Raw genomic sequence first — 26,750 nt, forward strand, 5'->3', positions numbered from 1 at the left:
AAATGTAGTGCAGTGTGTACTGCTTTATGATTGGTGCACCAAAATCTCACAAATCACCACTCCAGAACTTACTCATGTAACCAAATACCACCTGTACCCCAGCAACTTACAAAAAAATAAAAAGATCAGTGTCTACTTCTGGTATAACAAAGTAATTTCATACAGGACCTAACCTTTATGCATATGAAAACGATAAACAGGTCAATAAAAAAAATAAACTCACAGTGACACTAAGCAGCACTAGACAGGTTTTGGGAGGAGTAATAACTTGGAAAAAAGGATAACTTGTATGATTTTCTGTTTTTTAAGGTTTTAGTCTAAGTTGGCTGCACACAAAGCAGCTAAAACTTTGAAAACATGATTGTGGGTCCTGATGAGCAAGAGAACCGAATCTGAGACAGTTAACAGATGCTTAACAGTAGAGAGGATCAAGTAAACTTGAAGCTAGAAATATTAACAATAAAGACTAAATATTTTTGTATAAACTGCCCAAATCTGTTTCACTCCTGTTTGTTATACTTTCACACTTGCTCATTACAGACTCTACCAAAGGGTAAATAGACTAGACTAAACTGAGGGTTGAGATAAAGAATTTTTAGTTGAAAATTTCTACAAGTTATCTGCCTGTTAAAACAATAAAAAGGACAATAAAATTAAAGATTTTACACATAAAAAAAGCAAAGTTTTAAGACTCTGACTTAAAAATACTCAAAATACAATCTAAAAATTATTCTACATAGGAAAAAACAAAAATATTTACCCATTTGGAATAGAAAAGGCAATCCTGAGATAATTGATATCACAATTAGCAGACTAATATTTTAAGCAGCAATTGTACAATATTCAAGAATGTAAGAATTATGCTTACAATGAACAATAGGAAATATCAGCAAATATGTAGCAACAATTAAAAAAGAAACCAAATGGATATTACGTAAGTACAACATACAAAATCTGAAATTTTTTAAAAAGCAAACTCTTAACAAATAATGTAGATGAAAGTAAACCTTATCAATCAAGCGATAAAAATGAAATAAAAAAGAATAGTATGGAACTATAGAGAAAGATCTAATATTGATGTAATTAAAGTCCCAGAAGAAGGCGAGAGTAAGAATATAGTAAGAAACATTTTTAAGAAAACAAAGTTCAACATTTTTTCAACTTGGTGAAACATACAAAGATTCATGATATTTTGCAAATATCAAGCAGAATAATTGGGAGCAAAACCACACCCAAGGCATATTAGGTGAAACTACAAATGTGAAAGATAGAAAAAATCTTGAGAGCAGATAAACCCCACCAACCAGCAGCAGGTTATCTACAGAGGAAGAGTCATTTGAATTAACACTGATTTCTCATGAGAAAATGTACGGGGAAGAAAGCAGTGAGCTAATATCCTGAAAGCAGTAATTTAAAAAAATCCAATTCTGTATTCTATAAACAGCAAAATTGCCTTTTGAGTATGAAATAATGCTACTTTCCAAAAAAAAGAAGAATAACTAAGATAATTTATTTCCAACAGACAAGTAGTACCCTAAGAAATGTTAAAGGTAATTTTTCTGGTGAAATAAAATGGTATATAGTAAAAATGCAGAACTTTAGGAAAGTATGAAGAGCACTGGATAAATATCTTGGTAAAAATAAACTATTTTTCTTTCCTTTAAAAAGAAAATACAATGATTTAAAACAAACATTATTATGTTGTCTCCAGGGGTATTACAATGTTATGTATTTGTAATATACATAACTATAACACAAAGGTGGTTAGAAGTTTTCTACACCAAATGTGAAATGGTATAGTATTAACACTAAATACACAGAAAAATTAAAAATGTATACTATAATCCCTATAACCACTACTAAAAATTAATGTAAATGGTGAAGTTGAAAAAGCCTATTGTAACATCAGAACAGAATCCTAATAATATGGAAGTAATCAAGTAGAATGTAGGAAAGAAAGAAAAAATAGAAACAAGTAACAGAAAATGAAAAGCAAAAAGGTAGAATTAAATCACAACAATATCAATAATCACATTAAATATTAATGGACTAAGCACTCCAATTAAAAGTCAGTGATTATCAGAAACGACTAAAAAAAACATGAAAGACTTGACTATCTGTTATCTCTCATTGATTCCCTTTAAATACAAAGACAGATAAGTTGAAAACAAGTCAATAGAAAAAGGTTTCTCATGTTTACAGCAACCTTAAGAAGGCTGAGATGGCTATGTTAATATCACAGGCAACCTATTCTTTGAAAGAAAAATATTTCCAGAGGTAATAAGTAATATTTCATAATGATAAAATGTTCAATTTATCAGGAACAAATACAATTATGTAGGTTTATGTGCCTAATATAAGAACTTTAAAACATATGTAACAAACTGACAGTGTTTTACAGTCACAGCTGTAAATTGTAACATCACTCTTGTCAATTGATAGAATGCCTGGGCAAAAAAAAACAAAAAAAACAAAAAAAACCAGATTGTTTCAGTAAGTGTCAATCACCTTGACCTAATTGATATTATAGAACACTCCATTCACCAACTAGAAAAAATACCTCATTTTCATGAGCCTATGACATCTTCACCAAGACAGACCGTATCTAGAAATATAAAGGAAGTCTTAATAAATGGAAAATAATTAAATAATATGGAGTACATTATCTGGTGAGAAAGGATTAAAACCATCCAATTCTTTGGATAACTACACTTTTATGTGATCCATGGGTCAAAGAAAAAAATCACAAATAAAATTGAAAATTATTTCAAACTGAAAAATAATGGTTCAGCATATTCAAATTTGTGGGTTACCGCTTAGTCTGTGATAAAAGGGAAACTATGGCTTTAAATACTTATATCTGAGATGAAATAATAATCACTCCGTATCAGAGATAAAGGAGAAATCTAACAGAATGAGGTAAATTTTAAGTTCCCTAATGCCATAACAGGTAATCTGATGTTTTTGGGAAAATGATTACTACTTAGACTTTTTATTTTTTAAATATTTATTTTCTCTGCCCCCCCCCAAAAATCCCAATATTTAGTTAACTAGACAAATTTGGATTGAGAATACCTGCTTTTTTCATTTCTTTCTTCTCTATGCCCCATCACTTGACTGTGGGTTCTTGATTGGTTGTTCCTAAATACAGCAGGCTAAATTCATCTTTAGTCACTTTCAATGTTCTTATTGTTCTAGTATCTACACCAGTACTGACATAAATAACATCATTTCCATAGAATTTTCTGATGATTGAATTGTAACAGCTCTGAAAAACTGAGGTGGGCTATTCCTACAGGCATTTCTTACTGAAGCCAAATTTCATCTGAAGGAGTAACTGTGAAAATGTGTACCTGGTTCACAGATACCCTTAAAGTGAAGCTCAAAGTCAAGTTCAAAGCTTTTATATTTTAAGGTGGTTTTTCAACCTTAATCTTTTAATGTACTCATGAATGCCTAGGTTTAGTTAATTTGGAATGAGAAAGAGACTATGTATGCTCCTCATACCAATGTTGATATCTGAGAACAGGGACCCACCCTGGACCTGACCAAAGGAGGATTATTTTAGCATTACAGCCCCCGAACTCCTGGAGATGAAAAAAATTAGCTTGGCATTTTTTTACAAGCAAAGCATTGCAAGTTATTATGTGAGTGGTCAGTAAGTTGTACTTCTTTCCATTATCTTACTTGGTAAAGAAATACCGTGACTGGCATATATGTAATTCAATTTTAGTGGCCATTATATAATAGACACATTTAATTTCTAAAAAGGTCACTGGTGTTTCAGAGTTTGTAGGGAAACATGCCCCATCTTATGTGTGTGCTAAATTTTATTGCATATAAATTATGGTGTTGAGGTATTAAGATATTATTATTTTGTGTTCTATTATGGGAAGTCTTTTAGGAGATTATTATTCTATCTGTTTGAGAGAAAGGGAAAAATCTACAGGATTTTTAAAGCTAACTATTAATCACCACCATTTTATAAAACAGTGCTAATGCCATGGCTCTCTCGTATTAGCAAGTTGTATTGGAGATATTGGCCAAAAATTATTTAAAAGTAATATTTGATTGAGGTAAAAAGAGATCTAGGAAGACAAGATTCTAGACAGCAGAAAACAAGATGAGGTCTGGACCCCATAACCAAAATTCAAATAAGGGTGTAAAATAAATCTAGACCTCTTTTTCTGGCAATATATTTGCCATGGTCATATCAGAGCTTGACTGAATTTTGTATCCTTTCTCTCTTTCTTTTTCCATTTTTTTCCCTCTGGATGTGAAGGGATTAGTAACTATGGAAATCATTACAAGAAAAGGAGGCAACCAGTGAAGGAAAATCTCAAGGAGAGTAAATCAGAAACTGTTTTTTGAACTGATCCTGCTGAGTTGGATGTTTTATTTCTTGAATGTTTATTTTCTCAAATAATATAGATAATTTTGGAAAATCTATTACTGAATACCATTTTAATGAGAGTACTTATTTTTCTATTGTATATTTTATTTTACTTATTTATTCTAAGAAATTAACATAAAATGTGATTTTTATTTTTATGCATTTATTTATTCTAAAAATCAGGTAACTGGGGTGAAGACAGTGGAACACAGTTAACACTTCCTTTAATACAAAGCTTGCTTTATACATGTTCTAAGGGTAATACATGTATTAATCATCACACATACAACCTGTAATATCTTAAAGTAGATAATATTAGCCAGCCAAATTTACAGATAAGGAAACACGTTAAAAGAGATTGAAAGTGACTTGCTCAAGACTAGATGAATTACAGATGGGAGAGTTTGAGTTTGCTCCTGGACAGTTTCGCTCAGTGCCTGTATTCTCAACCACTATGTTATATTAAGGGAATGTCCTTCATGAATTAAGTATTGACATTGTGTGGAAAGCCCGACAGTGATATCCAACTATTGGTCTCAATAAACCAAACTTCAAATTCCTCTATTCATAAGACCTCTGGTAAAAGTTGTGAGTCTTATGATGAACTCCATCTCTACATTGATTTTTGCTCCCCAAAAGAAAGGAGTGATTTGAATAAATGACTATTAGATATTTTAGTGCATAAAATTCCATGATTCTAAAAATAATTATCAGTATAACATCATCTAGATTTCCTTTTGATTGCTTATTAAATATTTCATATTTCTGACCTTGCATTTAGAGATAGGAAGAGTAAACAATAAATTTAGACTCCTCTTCTTGTGATGATCTCACAAAAATTTTGTGAGAAAGAAAACAGAAAATATTAATCAAAAAAATGGTTGAATTATTGTGGTTAATGTATTAATCCTATAATTGCAAATAATAAAAGTTTCAATATATAAAGTAATATGCTAATAGACATGAATATATGTACAAAACCATTTATCAGAATGATATAAAACAATATGCATTATTTATGACCAGTGTGAATTTTTAGTGATTATTTCACACAGACTGTAACCGTGAAGAGAAAAATCTAGCAGAAGCAAATGAAGGTGAATCACAAAAGCACACATATTTAAATGCCAAAGCCCATTACAAAGTTATTTTCTCAAAGTAAAAATCTATAACATTTTCACATGCCGTTTTAAATCGTCTTTGTTTTAATGTCAAATAGTGGATTCTTTTGACATATATGTTTTGGTAAATCCAATTGCCTTTGATATTTCAGTTTGCAAGACTTCACTAAGGAATATTTGACCTTATGCTATTTTATGTTTCTAAATATATGTATACATATTGAATTATGGTCAACCATGTAATTTGACAAGCTACAGTTTGTTTTCTTTCTTCTGTCACAAATTTCTCCAAAATCTTGTTAACCACAGAAATCTTCTTTGCTTTTTTAATATAAATATCTCCTAGTTGCTTCTATATTTTTTGAAAAAAATTATTAAAGTTCTGAGGTACACGTGCAGAATGCACAGGTTTGTTACATAGGTATACACATGCCATGGTGACTTGCTGCACCCATCAACCGGTCATCTACATTAGGTATTTCTCCTAATGCTATCCCTCCCCCAGCTCCCCACTCCTGACAGGCCCCAGTGTGTGATGTTCCCCTCCTTGTGTCCATGTGTTCTCATTGTTCAACTCCCACTTATGAGTGAGAACATGCGGTGTTTGGTTTTCTGTTCCTGAGTTACTTTGCTGAGAATCATGGTTTCCAGTTTCATCCATGTCCCTACAAAGGACAAGAACTCATCCTTACTTCTCTTGATACATAGCATTTAAAAGTATGTGGCAAAGGAAGCGATAGGCAAGTATTATTTTCCTGCTATTTTTTTTTTAAGCAGACAATTGCCTGCTAAGGGGAAAAAGATCCTGATTAATAAAGAACTTTCTAAAAACATTCCAATGGTCAAATTAGGGCAATTTCAATTGAAGTGACTGAAATGCTCAACATACTGAAACATTTTTCATTTTCCCAGGATTGTCCTGATACTATTTGTTCTGTCATAGAGTGGGATTCACCTGCTACTTTTGCCATTATCAGTATCCAAGCATTTTCCCTCCCATTTCCTCTCTGAGCAGTTTTCTGGCCCAGCTCAATTAAAGGACAAATCCATTGCAGTCTGCAGCCTAGGAATTATAATGAAGTCAGCTGTCAAACTCCTATCTCACAGCTGGCCCTCTGTGGGTAATCTGATGGCCACTTGTCAGCTGTTTCACCCAGTCAAGCACAGACAAAGGGCCTCTGATGGCCTGCTTTATTCTCATCAATCTACATTGAGGCAGATGTTGAAATCCCAACAGGAAAAGGTATAATTTGATTTAGCATTCAGAACTGCCTCCTCCTATTGATAACATTAAATCTCTGTGAACTCGATATTCTTTTGTAACCATGAGGCAAATGACTTACTGTTTATTTATTTCCCTAATTCCGCCATTGAAAATAATGCTTTACAATGCTATTTGGGGATGCAGAATATTGCTCAATGGAATATACAATAAATTACTAGATTACACAAGGTGGAAGGAATCCAGGTGATTTTAATTTTTAAAAGAAATTTCTATAATTTTGTACTCTAAAGTGAGCCAAAAGAGTCAAATAGCTGTGCATTCACGCATTTTTTTCTATCAACAAAGATATATATTAGAAAGACATTAGATTTTTTCCTAGAATAATTAGGAAGGATATCAAACTGCAAGATTTGATTGAGAGAAATGAAGATAATTGATCCTATTTTAAGTTTTCTTCTCCAACCACAACCATTGTAATGAAGTTACCTGTTTTCTTAATGCAGCACTTTAAAAAAAAATAACTTATGTCAATATACATCCTATCAAATATACTTGAAACTGTTGAAAATATGTGCTTTTAATGACAGGATTACTATCACTGATCACAGCAGTTATACTTCCTACCTTAAGACAAATTAACTGAAAACTATCTAGCTTCAAACAAAATAGTCTGTCTTCTGATTACTGAATATCTACAATTCCCATCCCTCATATCTGCCTCTGCAATTTCCATCCCTCATATCTGCCTCTAAATAATAAATGTTTTTTGATGATATTCAAGTACAGTTTATAAAAGTATTTATTGAAGACATGATCCTAAAAATGGTTTGGAGAGTCAGCCCACTTATCATAATATCTGCTTTAGAAAAGGGAACAGAAATATCTATGATTGCATATTTGGGGTTCTTCTACACTGAGAATTAGGGCCTTTCCCAACCCAGGTTCTGCTATTTATTTATGCAATCACTTTCACCTCGAGCATAGTTCTTTAGGTTAATTTTGACTCTAGCTGTCAGAATGTAAACTTTATTCTCTTTAGTATGTCTTTAAAAGTCAACAAAATATTAAAATTATGAAGTAAAAAAGCAGGATATATTTTTCCTGCATATCAAATAAATGAAAGTAATTTTTCAGTAGCCTAGAGTGCCAGCTTTGCAGTGGTTCTGATAATTATTTCAAACATTCATGTTTCTAAAAAGACTAATATTGTAGACTGAAGTTTCATTGCTGATACTTTCATCAAGTATTTTAATTGCTGATATTGCAAGAAACGCAGAGAGGTAACATGATTTTAATAAGATAAGGCTAAATCCTTGGTGGGTGGCAAAACTTTCGATGGCATTTAATAAGAAAACACACTTTGATGCCAGTACTAGAAAAAATGAGTTATAGAAATCACAGTGTTTTTAAGAATTATATTTCAATATAACAGTGTTTCCTTATGAAAATGATTTCAGTAAATGCTTTCCTATGTTTGAAGGTCAAGATGGGACGTGTGTATGTATGTGTGCCTGCACACTCAAGTGCTTTAAGAATGACAAGGGTTTGCTGTACAAAGAGAAGATGAGGACATAATCATTCCGCCATTGCTAATAAAGTCAGTATCTGCCTATCTTTTGTCTGGACCCTGAGCGCAGCCCTGAAGTTGCTTTGCTCTAAGAGAAGAGTTTTCATAAAGAGAAGAATGAAAGCTCATACCTGCTTGGGGTTTGTGTGTGAACGCTGTGGCAGAATGCAGGAAGGCGGACTGGCCATTTAATTTCTGTATATTGTCCTAAGAACAAATAAAGATGATCCTTAGACTCAGCTGCTAGAAAATAAGTTTATACAGTGACTTCTTTTTAGAAGAATTGCTTATTTTAAATATATTCAGTAGCTCAATTGTCTTCTATATGAGTGATTTCCAAAGTTTGGGGACTGCTGGGAATCACCTTTTAGGGTGTATGTGATGTCAAAAGTATTGTCATAATAATAATAAAATGGTATTTGCCTTTTTTCATTACATTTTTCCATGAGTATAGAGTGGAGTTTTCCAGCAGTGAATGAAATGTGCACTGGAGTCTAATTTTTTTTTTTTTTTTTTGAGACGGAGTTTTGCTCTTGTTACCCAGGCTGGAGTGCAATGGCGCAATCTCGGCTCACCGCGACCTCCGTCTCCTGGGTTCAAGCAATTCTCCTGCCTCAGCCTCCCGAGTAGCTGGGATTACAGGCGCGCACCACCATGCCCAGCTAATTTTTTGTATTTTTGGTTGAGACAGGGTTTCATCATGTTGACCAGGATGGTCTCAATCTCTTGACCTCGTGATCCACCCCCCTCAGCCTCCCAAAGTGCTGAGATTACAGGCATGAGCCACCGTGCCTGGCTGGAGTCTAACGTTTTTAAATTCTTCTGATATTAACTCAAATGTAATACATATCAATGGATATAACCCACATAAGCAAAAGCTCTTTGGGGTGCTCAGTGCTTCAAAAGTGTTGCAATGGACTGAATTTTGTCGTGCCTCTGGCCCCAAATCCGTATGATGCCGCCCTGAGTCCTAATGTGACTATATTTGGAGACAGGATGTTTAGGAAATAATTAAGGTTGAATGAAGTTGTAAGAGTAAGGTCCTGATCTGACAGAATTGGTAGCCTTATAAGAACAGGAGATCTCTTTTTCTCTTTCTGTCCTTTCACAAGCACAGAGGAAAGACCACATGAGGACACAGTAGAAAGGCGGCCATCTAGAAGCCAGGAAGACAGCCCTCTCCAGAACTTGGCCACATTGACACCCTGGTCTTAGACTTCCTGCCTCCAGAACAGTAAGAAAATAAATTTCTGCTGTTTAGGCCACCACATTTTATTATCTGCTGTCTGAAGCACAAGTAGATTAGTACAAATTTAAAAGGGTGGTGAAAGTTCTAAGAACCACTGATCTATATCAATAAAATGATGATGCTGGAGTCGCTGCAGGCTCAAAGAAGGAAACCAAAATCCGTGAGCACATGGGCTGCAATTATGACTTTGAACGAAATAGGTAACATATTGTGCTGAAGAATGCTTTAAAATGTTACAGTCTTTGCCATAATAATGAGTTAAGAGATAAAGCTATAATACCTCTCCACTTACTCCAAAATTCTTAGCTCTGCATTCAAAGCCCTACGCTTGGGGCCTCAATCTACAACGTATCTCCTACTATCCTCTTCTTTAAATGGCTTCTTTAGAAAGGAAATCTCAAATTTCCTTGGATATGCATTGCTTAATCTAGTCTCTGCCACTGTGTTCATGCAATATTCTCACTATATTTTGAGTTGTTTCTTTCAACTTAAATCACTTTCACCACTACCATTTTGTGAGGTGCGTTATGACAAGCTGTCTTCTGAGGAGTCCAGCAGCCACAGCACTGTGTGTGTGTACGATGGTATGTACGTACCTACGTATGGGTTACTACGACACATCGAAAACACGGTCCTGCATTTTTTAAGAGGTTCATATAAATACCATTTTGGGACCAAAACAATCTGAGAAAATCTTTTTCTACAGTGCACTATGTATTACGTACGCATTTAAAGTATCACTCTTCATCATCGGAAATATGTTCCTTCAAAAAGTACACTCATGTAATTGGGAAGACTTTTCTAAACACATGCTTCTCTCTTTTGCATCTGTATTCTCAACATTCTCCACAGTGTAGGGAGTACGTGGCACCTGCGGTGGGGCGTGGAAAAATACTGAGGCACTGTGTATGTTATTTGTTCATGGGAATGAAACTCCTTGACCCTGAAAACAGGATGGGCAGTGGAGCGTGTGGTGTGATAAGAAACGCTGAAAACAGCCTCTGAAGTATGCAGTTTGAGTGTTTGCAAGGTCACAGGATCCTCAGTAACCCACCTCAAATGACCAGCTAGTGGATGTTTGCAGTTAATACAAGCCCTTTCAATAAATACTTGGGGGAGGAATGCTGGGGCAGTCTCTCTTGGAAAAGCTACCCTCCAGCCCCGCTTGGCTGGAACGATCTAAGTACTTTGTTCCTGGCATTCACTGCAAGCTGTCAGCTCTGCAACTGGTGACCCCGATATGATCACCTTGAATGTATGTGTCAAGGTGGAGAGCTCATCCATTTTCGAGGAATCCCAGTAAGAGACAGTCCTGACTCCCATCATGAGGAAGGAACACGTGCATAAAATATCAGGGGCTAGGTTATCATGGGTCAAGAAGTGACCAAACAGCAGAGAGTATTTTTTAAAACACTGCAACGGCTACTTACGGCTATCCAGTGCGCTCCGGAGCCTGGAGTTCCACACAAGCTTATGCTCTTAATTCAGCACACATGCCCTCAGTTTCCTGATCAAGGAACCTTAGAGTTATGGGAGCAGGTAGGTCACGGCCTGAAAAGAGGGAATGAGCAAGGTCATTTTACTAATGTTGCTATTTTGACCACCTGGGCGCTGGTACGCTCTGCACTGTATCTTTATCTGCCAAACTGCGGTGACTCAGACCACCGTCTTCTCCACCTGAAGGGATTCAGGAGATTTAAAGGAGAATGAAAAGCAGGAACCAGAACAACGTGTAGACTCCTCTCCCTCCTTCATTCCCTTCTATGGGGAATAAGAAAGAGGCTTTTTCTAGTGAAATTAGGACAGACCGGGGCCTTTTCCTCCCCGACAGAAAAGCTGTTGCCCTCTTTTCCTCTACCCTTAAAGGGACCTGCATCTGTTGGTCCCATTCAGGCCACAGTGCCTCCCATCCCCCTTGAGGCTGCCCAAGGGAGGGTTCTGGATAAGACCTGCAGTCAGCGAGCATCCGTATGACTGGGTGAACCTGTCCTCAGTAATGGCCCCTTGACAAACTTCCCTGCCGAGGGGGGCCTCCAGAAGGGAAGCAAAGTGGCTGATTATAACTGTCTTTCTAAGATGCAAGTTCTCAGTTTCTACTTCCAGCATCAGCCTTTCTGGCTTTGTCTTTTTCTGTTTCCCTGGAGTATAAAGGAAAGTTGCAAGCTGCCTCCCAGGTTTGACCCCAGAAAGCTCTTGCTTTCTTGCTGCCACGGAGGCCGGGGGCAGCAGAGTTGCTAAGACGCCATGGAGTACCTATTTAGTCACTGGCAGTCTAGGCAAGTTGCCCCTTTCTGGATTTGAGGCGATGGAAGGGAGGCCAAGAGGCACAGATCAAGTCCCCCGGTGGCTGCAGGCAGCTCCAGCCCGTTCCTGAGAATCCTCCTCACCATGGTCACATGCCTTACTGACTGCCCAGAAAGCGGCCTGCTGCGTGCTGCGCTGCTGCTTTTCCTACAGCTGACGTTCCCTGACACGCCTCACGTGTCTCAGCGGACAAGCAATTCCTTGTTTTCCCCAGCCCCTAGGGAAAGCACTAAGACACAGTCCATGTGCACCCAACCTTGCTGACCTAAGGTGGGCAGAGGGGTGGAGAGCAGCCTAGAGTACAGAGCTCCGGGGGAGAAGCCCGCTAATGAGGGGTGCTCTCCCATAGCCATGTTAAATGCTAACTAGGCTGGGGAGGGCAAGCTTTGTCAGCTGCTGTCATCTTCAGAAGACAGATGCAGCAGTAAGTAAAGTTTGTTTTTTAAATAAAATGTTTAAAAACACTGACTAGGAAACCTCAAAGCAGACCCTGTACTGCCTGTCTGCTCCTCCCCTGAGCCTGTTTGCTTGGGGGTAGCAAAAATAATTTTAAAAGCCCACTAGATTTTCAGGACCTTACCTAACAGGATTGGCTCCAAGCTTAGGTGGTCTGGAGGGCGAGGGGAGTGGTCTTCTCCCAGCCTGTTAACCGCTTGGCCCCGCCCTTTGTGCGTACGCACGCGCTTTACCACCTGGTCATTCCCCAGCCTCTTGCTGCGACTTGTCGTCTTCCTTCCTTCCCCTCGGGTAAAGGGCAGCAACAGGTGGCAGACTATTCAAAAGAGAGGCTGCCTAAGGCGCCCAAAGCAGATGGAAAAAACCGACCACAGCCCTGCTTTCCCAAGCTCACTTCTAAGACATTCCAGCTAAAGGCTAATGCATACAAATGGCCAGCACCTAAAAACATTGAAAAAATGTTTTTGGGTTTTCTTTTCTTCTTACATACTTAAGCTAACTAACTCCGTGCAGATTTAATATACTGGCAACTTGCAGTCACATTCTAATGACTTCCAAAGACCAAAATATGGTTTAAAAAAAAAGAAAACACTTAAAATATCCATCCCTTCCATGCCCTAGTTTAGCAGGTAGGCTTCATCTTTGGCCATTTCTGTATTATATGTGTTATTTACCTATCTCATAACCCCTCTAAACACAAAAGACTACAGATTTAATAGCTTCTCTTCTCATAAAGGGGCACCAATGTTGTGTCCAATTATCAAGATATGACCCTGCTACTCTTTTCCTACCAGTAAACAAGGAACAATTTCATACTGTCTTAGCTTGTGATCTTAATTGGCAAGTAGCAATGGCTGACTTTATTGGTATTATCAGCTTCCATTTACCAGCCTCTAAGCTTCTGAACTTTTTACCACCTGTGCCTGTTAAATCTGTGTATATTGTTGTCTCTGAGCCCCTGCTTCACACCACTGCTGTCTTTACAGATGGTTCAGGAGAAACTAGAAAAGACAGCTGTAGTGTGGCAAAATGCCATGTAAAACTGGCAGCACAAAATCCAGAAACATTTCAAAACTACCAATAGGCAGAGTTGGGTGCCCTAATATTGGCCTTACAAACTTTTTCTCATCAAGACATAAATGTAGTTAGTGACTCTGCTTATGCGGTGTATAGTATTGCTCATTAGACCTTGCACAGGTGAAGGTACTTCTAATGAAGCTCTACTAGCTTTGCTTCTTGTAGCACAAGAGCTCCTCTGTGCCTGTCGTCACCCTCTTTCTATCACCCAGATTTGCTCTCATTCTAGGTTCCCTGGTCCCTTGTCAGAAGAAAACACTTGAGCTGATGCTCTGGTACAAATACAAACGTGGTTTGCAGACTTTCCCGATTTTTTGTGAGCTCAGGCTAGTCATGACTTTTTTCATGAGAATACCCGCAGTCTTAAACAACAGTTTCATTTAACACTTGCTTAAGCTCGCATGATTATTAAAACATGTCCTAATTGCCAACAGCATTCTTCTTTCTCCTTTTTCCTTAGGGCTTGGTGCCAACCCACAAGGTTTGGTGCCTAATGCTATCTGGCAAACTAATGTTACTCAGTATCCACCCTTTCAGTGCCTTACATTTCTCCACGTTACCCTTAACACTTACACAGGCTTCATACATGCTACCCCCCCCCACCCCGCCCGAGACCAGAGAAAAAAACTAAAGATACAACTGCTCATTTGTTTCAATCTATTTTAACTTTAGGCCTTCCACAACTATAAAAACTGATAATGGACCTTATCTTAGTGCCCAATTTACATGTGTATTGCAACTTTAACGCATACAACATAAAACTATTATCCCTTATAACTCAACCGGTTAGGCCACTGTTAAATACTCATTAAACTCTTAAAAGTATCTCCTAATAAAGAAAAAAGAGGGAATATGGGCCTCTCTCCTTGAGAGCCGGACCCGTTGTTGGAGAATCAGCCAGCAATAAGAGTGATGACTTGGAAGGCACCTGACATTACTTGAGGACAGCTAAAGAGACTGGACCAACAGGCATCCATCCAGCTTGCCACCATGGGAACTCTGCAACTGCAGAGAACCAGTTTCTTATGTATCTGGCAGTAATTGGGAAAACTTCTGAGAAAATGAGACAGACATGGATATTAGGGTGGCTGGTAATTTTTGTTCTTTGCCAAGTGGCATCAGCTCAAGAACATGTTTATTGGAGCCATGGTCTAAATCCCCATTTTTAATGTTATTACACAGTGGGATGCTGACTTGCCTTTGTCACTTAATACATTTCTTGGACAGGAGGTCAACAGATACCCCTGTCTCACCCCATAATTGAAAATTGGGAATATATTAATCTTAATGACTCTTTGACTTTATTGTCTAGTAATCCCCTCTTTGTATTTCCACAGTAGCACATGATAAACATGTTACTGTCATTCCTCAGGAGTATCTTTACTATCAGCCCAAAAGGGATGCTCAAGGTTGCACATTTAACCTGTATTTCTGCTGCTAGTACTCATGTTGCTGAGATGTCTAATGTAGCTACACAAGTGCCTGATCTTCCTATATGCTGTCTGAGTAAGGACTGGTGATAGAATTTTGAGGACATCCCGTGGTCTCCATGCAGACAACCTGCGACACACCAAAGGCTTCTGTTTAATAATGGCATCTTACTTGATTGATGTCCCCACAGTAATCTTATGTCTGCAAATCAGACTATTGGATTTGGGAGTCCCTCCAATAGTTTTATCTCCTGGTCAGAGTATGGGCTTTCGGGGCCAATATTACAACTAAAAAAGAAGTAAGCTCCAAGCCCTGCTCACGCCCAAATCTGTTTAAACGGTTTCTTTCACGTAGTGAGTACATTACTAGTGGTAGCAACTATACCTTCTCTTTGCACAATGTTACCGATACTGTCCTGATTTGTACTATGCACCCCTATATACTTTTGTTTGGGAAAGGTATTCCCAATATACAGCAGAAACAAGAGGCTTATTACAACCATTTGCCTTCTAAAATGTCCACTCTTGAGCATGAATTAAAGAAACAACTTAAAGAATGGTCGCAGCAATTACAAGAAGGCTTTCAGTGGTTAAACCCTAACACTTGGTTGTCTGGGTTAGACATACACATTTGGGTGGTGGCTGCTACACTTATTTTTTGTGTATGTTTGCTACGCATCTGCAGATGGCTCTGTGCTGCCATCTGATGCATCTACAATCAGGCAAGAACACTAGAAGCTTACCTTGTATTGAATAACCAGCATGCTCTAAAAATTAAAGGGGAGATGTAGGGGGCACGTGGCAACATAGTCAAGCTTATATACATGTCATTTGAGGTAGGGCGTGGAAAAATACTGAGGCACTGTGTATTTGTTCATGGGAATGAAAGTCCTTGACCCTGAAAACAGGAGGGGGAGTGGAGTGTGTGGTGTGATAAGGAACGCTAAAAACAGCCTCTAAAGAATGCAGTTTGAGTGTGTACAAGGTCACAGGTTCCTCAGTAATCCACCTCAAATGACCATGTGGTGGATGTTTGTAGTTAATTTAAGCCCTTTCAATAAATATTTGGTGGATGGATGCTGGGGTGGACTCTCTCGGAAAAGCTACTCCCTGCCCCGCTGGGCTGGAACTAAGTACTTCATTCTTGGCATTCACTGTAGGCTATAAGCTCTGCACACAGTAAAGCCTGTGCATCCATCTACCTGTGGCAGTGAGTGCAGGACTATGCAAAATAATTTTTTTGTGTGTGAGAAGGAGTCTCACTTTGTCTCCCAGGCTAGAGTGCAAAGCTGTGATCTCTGCTCAATGCAACCTTCACCTCCCAGGTTCAAACGATTCTCCAGCCTCAGCCTCCTGAGTAGCTGGGATTACAGGTGCCCACCACCACACCTGGCTACTTTTTGTATCTTTAGTAGAGATGGGATTTTACCATGTTGGTCAGACTGGTCTCAAACTCCTGACCTCGGCCTCCCAAAATGCTGGGATTACAGGTGTGAGCCACCACACTCAGCTGCAGAATAAAATTTTTAAATTTGAAGAAAAATTATAAAGTTCAAATCCAGAAATTTTTTAAAGATCAAAAAATATTTTTCACACTGTTTTATCATCTCCTGTAAAACAGAATAAGCCCAAAAGTTCATGTTACATAATTTAGAGACTTCAGTGCTTCAGTTTTCAATATATTATTGAGTTTACTTAGAGATTCAGTAAAGAAGGCCTAGCCATGGTTTACCATGATGGTAAATTGTTACTGTTGAACACATTTAATCATTTTAAATGTCGCTAACTTAAATGATGCAGAATTATGGCTAATTATAAATAAGATTGACAATAACATTTTGAATTTAATGGTTAACTAATAAATCTTTAATTTTGAGGGACTAATGACTTTTTCAAGGTTCTAAAGACATCAGAGAATACACAGTATGAGAGACAATTGCCTGAGTCCAGGGTGCAAACTCGTCAGTGTGAATTTGTAGAGAAATAATTTTTTCAGTTTGAGACTCAGTTTGGTAACAGATACTAGAAGACGCACTCATGAATACAATCTTCTATGTTACTAGGGAATTTAAAAGTATAAATAGCACTGTGCAGATTAATTAGAGCTTGCAGTGACTTCTGTGGTGGTCCTTTCTCCATTCCTTGATTTTCTTATTCTTACCTGTCTTGTTTTTATACAAACCGGCTGACTCCATTTGATGGGAAAGTGACTGCTGACAGCCCCAGGCTGTGTCTTCCCATACAGTCCTCATTTTTTATGCTCTTCTGCAATGTCACTTTGCCTATCTCCCATTCTAATCTCCCCTCTCCCCTAACTACCCCAACTATAGCCACCAACTGAATCTGGGCTGGCCTTAGTGACTAACTTGTAATTAAGAGAATATAAGGGAAATGACACCGTGTGACTTCCAAGGCTCTGCCAGAAAAGGCCTTGCAGCTTCGGTCTGAGTCTCTTGGAACACTTTTTCTCTGGACCATCCCTCTCAGATCACTGCTTTCTGGAACTAGGCCACCTTGCTATGAGAAGCCCAGGACACATGGAGAGTTGACACGTAGGTATACTGGTGAATGGTCCCAACTGTACTCAGCCTTCAAGTCATCCCAACCCAAGTAACGGACATATAAAAAAGTATTGGCACCTCCAGATGACTCTGGCTTCTACCCAGATAGCAATTCAACTCTTCTAAGGGAATGACCCAGACATTGTGGAACAGAAAGACAGGTTATCCCTCTCTGCCCTGGTCAAAGTCTTAAACCACGTAAGACTTGAACAGAAGCTTTTTAAAGCTATGAAGTTTGGGATGGTTGGTTATGTAGTGGGAGGTAATCAGAACACAGTAGTAAAGTACACTGTCTTTCAGCTTCCCAATTGCAATATCAGGGAAGTATGTTTTGCCTCATTTGTGCCCAAATCACAAAGGGTAGGCTACGGTGAGACGGTCATCTTGTGTCATATTCTCATCCTTTTGGCATGAGTGGAGCATTATGATTGGCAGGTTCACCAGACCTTACAAAATGGGAGAAATGTTTCTCCAAAATACCAGCAGGAAGAAAACAAGAACATCAGCTGAAGAGAAAAAATACGTATGCCTACATCCCAGATACCAACAGGATCTGGGCACTGACAGCTTCACTCAATGAGTTCTTTTGCGATAATGAGTCAGCGGCTTAGATAAGATGCCCACTGTGACTGGTCAAGCCTTGCCACAAAAACTGACTGTTGGTTTCCTATCATCTTCTCATAAGCATTGACAGAAGAAGCCTTACCTGTGTTCTCCCAAGAAAGCCCTGTAAGGACTTCTAAATTTTTAAAATTCTGAGAAACAACTTTAAAAACCCCTCACTTTACCTATTTGTCTTAAAGTTTCACTGTATTGCCTCTTGTATATTGCAGCCATCTCAGAGACCCATAGGCCTACAATAGAAATAAGAAGGTAATTTTCACTTGATCATGATTATCCAGGGTGCATACAGAGACACTACTAAGAAATTAGTATCTTTTAGTAGAGAGTATGAGATTATACACAAAAATATTTAAAGTGAGATTTGTTGTGATTTAAAGGGTACCATCTGAATGGATCAACTAATTATTTTTATTTCAACTTAATCTATCTAGAAATAAAGTAATTCTGAAGAAATAAGAAGAGTATTTTCCCTTCAAAATAATAAAGATGATTGGATAAAGTGATAGCTAACATTTATGGTTTGCTTTCTAATATAGGAGCTGTCAAGAACATCTCATTCTCCTCATTTAATCTTAAGAATCTTCTGCTAAAATAAGAGACAAAATCCAAGGAATGGGTTCAAATCACAAATCTTGTATTTACTGAGTTATCTTAGACAAGTTATTTAACTATTCAGTGCCTCCATTTTCTTATTTGCAAAATGGAATAATCATAATGATGATGGTGGTGATAACCCTGATATGTCTGTGTTGAAAGTATTAGATAAATTAAGGTATTGTGTTGAGAGTACTAGATGAATTAAGGTATTGTGTTGAGAGTATTAGATGAATTAAGGTATCTAAAAGGCTTAGAGTACTGCTAGGCTCACAGTAGCCTCAACAGGAACATGAGATCTTATTTTTCTCATTTTACTAATAACAATCTGAGGTTTGAAGAGGTTATGAATCAAGGTCAAAAACTGTTAATATGCTAGAGTTGGAATTAAAATCCAGACAGTCTAATTCCAGAATTCATGCTTATAACCTCTCTCCTAATTAGCCTTCACCAGAAGAAAAAGAGAATATAGGAGAAAAGTTAGAAGAGAGGCGTAACTTGAGAAGCCTTCACAAAGTTTTGCTGATGGAGTCAAAAATCAAAATGCGGCCTCGAGTGTATAATGCTTCACCCTCTCCTAACAAGAATTTGGTCAATTAGTTAAAGCCAATATTGTTCTTCTCATCTCACAGATAATGAAAATGAAATTGAAAGATCTGTAAGGACTTAGTGAAGGTTAAAATGTTAATGGTCGAGTCTCAACTAAACCTGAATCTTCTGACTGTAGACTCAGGACTGTAAATACTGTCAAGACAGAGATCCTGATTTCATGTAGGATATACAAGACTTTCATTCAAATTATTTGCTTAACTTTTAGGTCTGAAAATGCAACGAAAGAAGATTTCCTATGGAAAAAATTATCACACTAGGATCTTCCAGAGAACAGGTCAATACATATCTTTTTCTGTAAAGGATCAGAAAGCCAATATTGTAGACCTCAAAAGCTAAGACAGTCAGTCTCTGTGGCAACCACCTAACAATGGCTTCGGAGACCCCAAACAGCCAGATACAATTGGTCAATGAACAGTCATGACTGTGTTCCAATACAACTTCATTTACACAAACACACAACAGGCAGCATTTGGCCTGTAGGATAGAGTTTGCTGACTCCTGTTCTAGAAGCTGGTTTACTATCTTGCTATCAGTTCCTTATCAACTACTGCATAGAGTAAATTTTCCTTTAATACTTGGGAGTGGACAGATTAAGGTTAAGTAAAATGTAATGAGATTAGCCTTATTCTTCATTCAGTGAATATTTAATGACCATCTACTCAATGCCAGGCACTTTTTTAGGTGGTGGGGAAAATTGGTTAAAAGACAGACAAGGTCCCTGCTATGGCAGAGGTCATACTATGCACCATAAATTAATATGTTTTGTATTAAAATATTAATATATAACACACATAATTACAGAGATGATGTGATATGAAGGAAATAAACAGAATTATGTGTTAGAGAATAGTTGGGTGGGTGAGTGAGTTTTGCACATGGAGTATTTTAGGAACCTCAGTGACTAATATCATCTGTAAGGAGGTCACTTGTGATCTACTACAAGAAGGCAAGGTGCCCATGGGAACAGTGATCTCAGCAGCAGACCCCTCAACAGAAAAGGCCTTGGCAGGCTCAGTTACAGAAAGGAAGTTTGGGAGAAAGAGCATCAGGAACAGTGTGGAGTGTGATACAAAATGCAGGGGAAAAGACAGGTGGGAGGCCAGCTGTTGAAGATCCTTGTTGAGACTTTGTGTTTTATTTTAAGGATATAGGAAGCCATCAAAGAGATTTAAGATGGAAAATGGCATGTTCTGAATTTTGTTCTTAAAAAAGCTCAGTGTGGTTGCTGTATAAATAATGCATTAGGGGAAGGCTATGGCTAACGGTGGATGATCAATAGTAGAATTTGCAGAAGTTCAAGAAAAAGGAGGATGGGTTGGACGAGAGTGGTGTAACAGTGGAAGAGAAACAGCAGAAAAACAGGGGATTTACACTGAAGGTACATTTCACTCTTGCTAAGGAGTTTCATGGGAAGAATTCCGGCTTGAGGAAACTCAATAAATGGTGTTTATGTTTACTGAAATGAGACAGAAGAGAATTAGGGAGATTATAGATGCAAAATTTCAGCTTGGTAAATTATAAGTAAGTTTGCAATATTTATAGGACATCCAAGTAGAGTTGCATAAAACCAGTTGGGCAAGTGCATCTAGAATGCAGGGAAGAGATCAGAACTGGAAATATAGATTTAGGAGGCAGAAGCCTCTTCAGGTGGTTTTTAAGGCTACAGGGACAGGATGGGGTGTATTAAGAGCGCATGCAGATACGGAAGGCAGGAGAAGTCAGCGCCCTTGGGGCAGCACAACAATCAAGAAATATTTTGAGAAAAGACATTAAGGAGACTAAGAAAGAACTGCCAGAGTGGTAGGAAGAAAACAAAGAAAGTGTTTTCTCAGAAGACAAACAAGCCAGCATAGTATAATTACCCATACTTTAATTGCTAACTTTAGGGGTCCCTGGTAACTACGAAAAGAACGTTAGTATGGTAAAGAAACCAGAGGAATTGTGAATGCGTGGGACAGAGAACAGAATGTGAGGAAATTAGTTCAGAAGTTGTGTGTAAATATGGAATTAACGTTTCGGAGGATGATACCGGGACCAGGTTGGTTGGTATCATGAGGAATGTTGGAGCATGTTTGTATTATGATGAGAATGATCTGGTCAAGAAAGATAAATTACGTACATGAGCAGATCCAAAGGCAGAGACTAGATAAATATTTGTATGGCATTTATATAGAATAATTTCCATTTAGAATTCTATGTACAGTGTTTCTTAAATGCCGTTTTGAAGTTTATGTTTTGAAATTTGGGATGAGTGAATAATAAGAAAGAAAAAGTTTGTTTTGTACAATGTTTATAGGTAAATGCAATTCAGGTTCAAACCACATAAGAGAAATCAAAAAAAATAACCATACGTGCTTGAATAAGATGAAAACAATTTGTTACTATCATGGTACATACTGTAGCATTATAAATACTAACAAGTAGTTTTTTAAAGTACTATAAAATCAGTTTGTTTCCTAAAAAGCTAGATATCATCTTCCTCCTCAAACACAAATTGTGTTTATACTTTTATTTCTCATCTTGTGGCAGAGATAAAGACGAGTCACATCTATATTTGAATTAGGACAAATGAGAGAGAAATACTCAGAGCTATTTAAATGGTTCCTAAGGAGGTAGACTTTATACTAATATAAATTACAATTATTACACTAGTGTTCAATATGTATATTGCCTCTGCCAGTTGTCTGAGCACTTTCTGTGGCATTATGGATGAGGCGGCTTATTTAGGACTAGCTATCTGCAGCAGGCCATTGAATGAATCACAATCATAGTATCATGACACTAATGCAGGCTGAGTGATGACTGGTTTCCACCTGAGTGATGATACAGTTGTGGACAGCCCCGTTTCAGCCAAAGTGGAAGAAAGTCATTATTTTTATTTACCAGTTATAGTATGTTGTTGTCACCTTTTTTATGTAAAAGCTTTGCTTTCCAGTGATGTTTTGTTATGTAAAACATAGTAAAGCTACTGCCGAGTTTCAAATCTACGTGTAACAGCAAAAACAAGTCATGTTTTTGCTGTTACTATTGCTGTTCTAATTAACTAAGATGCTGTTTGAGATTTTTGTACTTTATTTGTTTAAAAGCCCGTTTGTCTTGCTTGTTATCAATACATGTTTTTTAAATTGTTCTGTTTGACCTAAGGATTTGAGAGTGAGGAAGATTGGAAGCCCAACATGGCACCACTGTGTTGCATGAAGAAGGCACAGCAGAAGGGTATAAAGAGGAAATAAGGAAAGGACTTGCACTAAGCCCAAATTGTTAAAATCAGGCCTTAGAGCCTCAGGCCTAACCAGCCACAGAGCATATTTTATTTGTAGAACTACGCAATTAGGAAGATGATGGAGAAATAATCAGAAATATTGTTACTTTTAGGCTCTCCCTTGCACTTTACTTATTTTTGAAAACCTATTTATATGGATCATTGCTAATAAGTGAAAAAACTTTGTATCTCAAGCATATCAACATCACGTTATGGAAAAGCACATACAGTTTATCGTCAACACACAGATTTGAAAGTCAGCAGCAGGTTTATTAGAGTGTGAGTTAGATGTGATCACTCGGTTTCTCCCTAAGGACTTCAGTTTCTTCATAATGAAGATGGGGAGCGTCGTAACACTTACTTTCTAACAGCTCCAGCTGCAGATTCACACACCCTGGCTTTAAACTCCAGCCCTGGCACAGATATGCTGCCTGACCTTGGGAAAGTCACTTGACATTTCCAAACCTGAGCTTGTTCAATAAAAAAAGAGAACTCATATCACCCTGCTCATGGGACTTGCGATTGATTTTGCAAGATATTAAACAAGGCAATAGATGTGTATTGCTGAAAACTATCTTCCAAAGAATAAACACTATTAAGATTTTTTTTTCTAATTCTACAGATTTCTACCAGTTTAGGAGCTACAAACTTAACTCATTTTTTCTCAAGCTCATAAAGTAGACTTAATAATGTACCATAAAGTACCTTGATAGATTTGAATACTAGGAAGGTGGATAGAGCCCCCAAATATAGAGAATGGGCTAGTATAAATATTGCGTATGTGTTTGAAAATGAAACAAAATAGAACACATAAAGAGGATTTTTAGTATTAAAATACAAACTCATTGTAGAAAAGCTTTATATTACTCCATTTTGTATCTTGCAGAACAATATACAGAGTACATTATTTCATTATGTATTTATTTTAGAAGATATGTTCAAAATTAGCTAAGAAATAAATGCAGCAGGGCACTTAACTGCTTTGAACAATCATAAAAGTGCACTGTCTTAAAAGAAAAATAAGATATATAGATATAGATATTCTTAGAGAAATAAAGCTGGGTGACACTAACACAAAACAATTCAGCATTGAATTCCTCATCTTCACCCGTGACATAATTCCGTGGACAAAATGGAATTCATAGTTGTTACTTTATCTGTATGACTATTTTAAAACTGTGTAACTATTCTTGATAGTTAAAATGACTCTCATCTACTTGAAGAGAGACTATATAGATTTTTCTGGGAAATTTTAAAGAGATTTTTCAGCCTACAAAGTAAGTTATTTTTACAACAGTGATCTCTTTAGGAAGGAATTGTGATTGAAAAGGAAATTCCTTTTGGTTATTCAAAGATGAGAGCTAAATAATCTCTCTATGTAGAATTGTATAATTAACTGGGATACTTATTCTACTGTATTGGCCATCAAGGTAATGATTGTATTAAAAAATTTAGTCCTTATTGAATAAATCATAAGAACTCATTAGAATTGGGTTATTAGAACACTAAAATCCTGACAGCATGATCCACAGATACAAAAGCTTCACATCAGTTTTCTTCTTAAGAGAGGATTTACATTTTATAATATCCAGGAGCTTCCTCTGCCTACACGTGCAGATTTTACTGGCATATATAAGCAACTCTAGTACCCCAGCTTAAACCAGGATTTACATATGTGAAGACCCTGTGTCCCACCGCTTAGCATCTCACTTTGGGATTACTGTAGGACGGTATGTGACTACACATTAATTATCAGAAGTGAGCATGAATTCTGAATGTTGCATTCTTTCCATGTATTATCTCAGTCAAGGCAGAACTTCCTAAAAAATGAACACGCCTAGCTGGGTGGCCACTAAATGTTCTAGTGGCTTTTTTGTTGTTTAAAAATCTTTTTTAATTCTTAATTTCTATGGGTACCTAGTAGGTGTGTATATTTATGGGGCACATGAGATGTTTTCATACAGGCATGCAATATGAAATAAGCACATTATGGGGAATGGGGTGTCCATCTCCTCAAGCATTTATCCTTTAAGTTATAAACAATCCAATTACACTGTTTGTTTTTAAATGTACAGTTAAGTTATTATTGATTATGGTCACCTTACTATGCTATCAAGCAGTAGGTCTTATTTATTCTTTCTATGCTTTTGTGCCCATTAACCCACTAATTATTTTTATCCATTAACACATTAACCTATTAATTACCCATTACCCATTAATTTTTCTGGGCTTTGAGATCTCTTTTCCATCTGCTTTTATTTTATTTTACTTTTCTCATTTTCTTCTGGTCTTATGTTAGCCTGCACTGGCTTTGGTCAGCTCCTTATTTCAGATGATGAAAATGAGCTCTTTTAAGTGAATTTTGAAAGATTTCATTAACTAGTCCCCAAAATGTCTAGTGGCTTTTAAATTACTCTGTAGTCTAAACACTGTCGGTGTTTCAGGCCATTCTTGCATTGCTAGAAAGAAATATCCAAAGCTGGGTAATTTATAAGGGAAAGGGGTTAAAAATACTGCAGGCTGCAGGAATCATGGCACTGGCATTTGCTCAGCTTCTGGGGAGGCCTCAGGGAGCTTTTATTCAGGGCAGAAGGTAAAAGGGAAGAGGCACATCACAAGGCAAAAGCAGAGCAACAAAAAGAGCGGTGGGGAGGTGTCACACACTTTTAAATGATGAGGAGCTTGTGAGAACTCAGAGTGAGGTCTCACTCACTACTGAGGGGATGGCCCAAGCCATTCATGAGGGATATGCCCCATGATCTAAAACCTTCCGCCAGGCTCCGCCTTCAACACTGGAGATTGCAATTCATGAGATTTGGAGGGAGAAACTATCTAAATTGTATCAATTGAATTAGGAGCCAGCTGAGCCAAAAATTATTAGAAAAAGCATACAGTAATCATACTGGAAGTGAAATAATATGCTTCTGAATTTGTCTAAACTGTAAAGTGCTGTTAATTTTCCTCAACATGGGCTACTATCTTACAAATCAAAGAGTTGCCCATTAGTTATTCAGTTATCTGTTTTGCCCATTTAAGAGCAGATTATAACACTGAGCAAAGCCTAGAATATCTGTGTAAGTGTTGGCAATGTTTGGTTAAGACACGGAATGGACTAGCATAATGGCTTTATAAATGGAGCAGCAGACAGAGAGTCCACACCAACATGCAACAAAATCTCGATTATGCTCTGCTTAAACACAGCAGACTTCTGTAAGCAACTGGCATTCCAAGGAACCCAAAATAAATGGCAATAGTTCAGGAGAGCTGACAAATCCACAGACACCCAAAAACTGAAGAGCAGAAAAGAGATAACAGCCAACTGGCCTCTTTTCACCCAATAATGAGGTATTGATGATGGCTATAGAGTTAAATACACAAGTAGAAGTTAAGAACAGTGTTGCAGTTGGAAACGATTCATTCGAAAAGCTCAAGGCACCACAGTATTTATCATGAGAGTTACAACCATTGAACTTCATGGAAAAAATCTATAAACGGAAAAACGCGACATGCTAGGAAGTTTGCTAGTGCACAAGATAGCAAGCAAAATCAAAAGGAGGGGGTCAACACCGCAGCCTAGAAATAGTGGTTAGTATTTATCCAGTCCCATTCCAGGTGTAGCTAAGAGAGAGAGAGAATTTATTCAGATTGGCACGTAAGGCAGGTAATCAAAGCAATGCATCTGGCAAGTTAATCAGATGTTTCCTATCTTGGAATATGACCATTTCTAGTACTTCATGCATTCTACCCAGCTATAATCTGTCATCTCGGACATCTCAGACATTTCTCCCTCTCTCCCTTTCTTCCTTCTTTCCTTCCTTCCATTCACCCTCAGTCTGTCCCTCCCTCCTGTCGACCTTCTTTCCTTCCTCCCTTTCCTCCCAAACTTTCCCTCTTTTCCTTTTTTTGTAGATAAATTAATTGACTTCATAGGCACTACTTTACCTCCAAAATTTGCACATACAGTTAAAGAGGAAGAACTTGTTTGCTGGAAGGTGAATGCTTCCGCATTATGGATATTATGATAATTTTGGGCCTGTTTAAAAAAATCTAAGAATTTTCTTCTTGACACAGATATCCCAGATCCACATCTCTCCAATGCTGTGTACCCTAAGAATTCATTCAGAAAACAAATGAGTGCTTTCTTAAAAATCATAAATGCATTCCTGATTATATTCTTCAGAATGGATAAATAAAAGAATCTGCCCTTTTTAGACATTAGCTATTTTGTAAGGCCCTTAAGAACCAAAGCTATGTATGATTTCTGTTTAAAGTATA

General features: G+C 37.5%; 1 long non-coding RNA gene across 1 annotated transcript in view; it reads right to left on the reverse strand.

Annotated features, from left to right (window-relative positions):
- The window catches only part of LOC116529727, a 77,594-nt gene that overhangs the window by 33,925 nt on the left and 16,919 nt on the right, over window positions 1–26,750 (reverse strand). The window contains exon 2 of the long non-coding RNA XR_004259632.1: window positions 2,390–2,447. This is a non-coding gene — a long non-coding RNA (uncharacterized LOC116529727). The remainder of the gene's footprint in view (window positions 1–2,389; window positions 2,448–26,750) is intronic.

This window comes from Sapajus apella, unplaced genomic scaffold (genome assembly GCF_009761245.1).
Source record: "Sapajus apella isolate SASKATOON/1434 unplaced genomic scaffold, GSC_monkey_1.0 scaffold63, whole genome shotgun sequence".
In the NCBI taxonomy this organism is placed as follows: domain Eukaryota; kingdom Metazoa; phylum Chordata; class Mammalia; order Primates; family Cebidae; genus Sapajus; species Sapajus apella.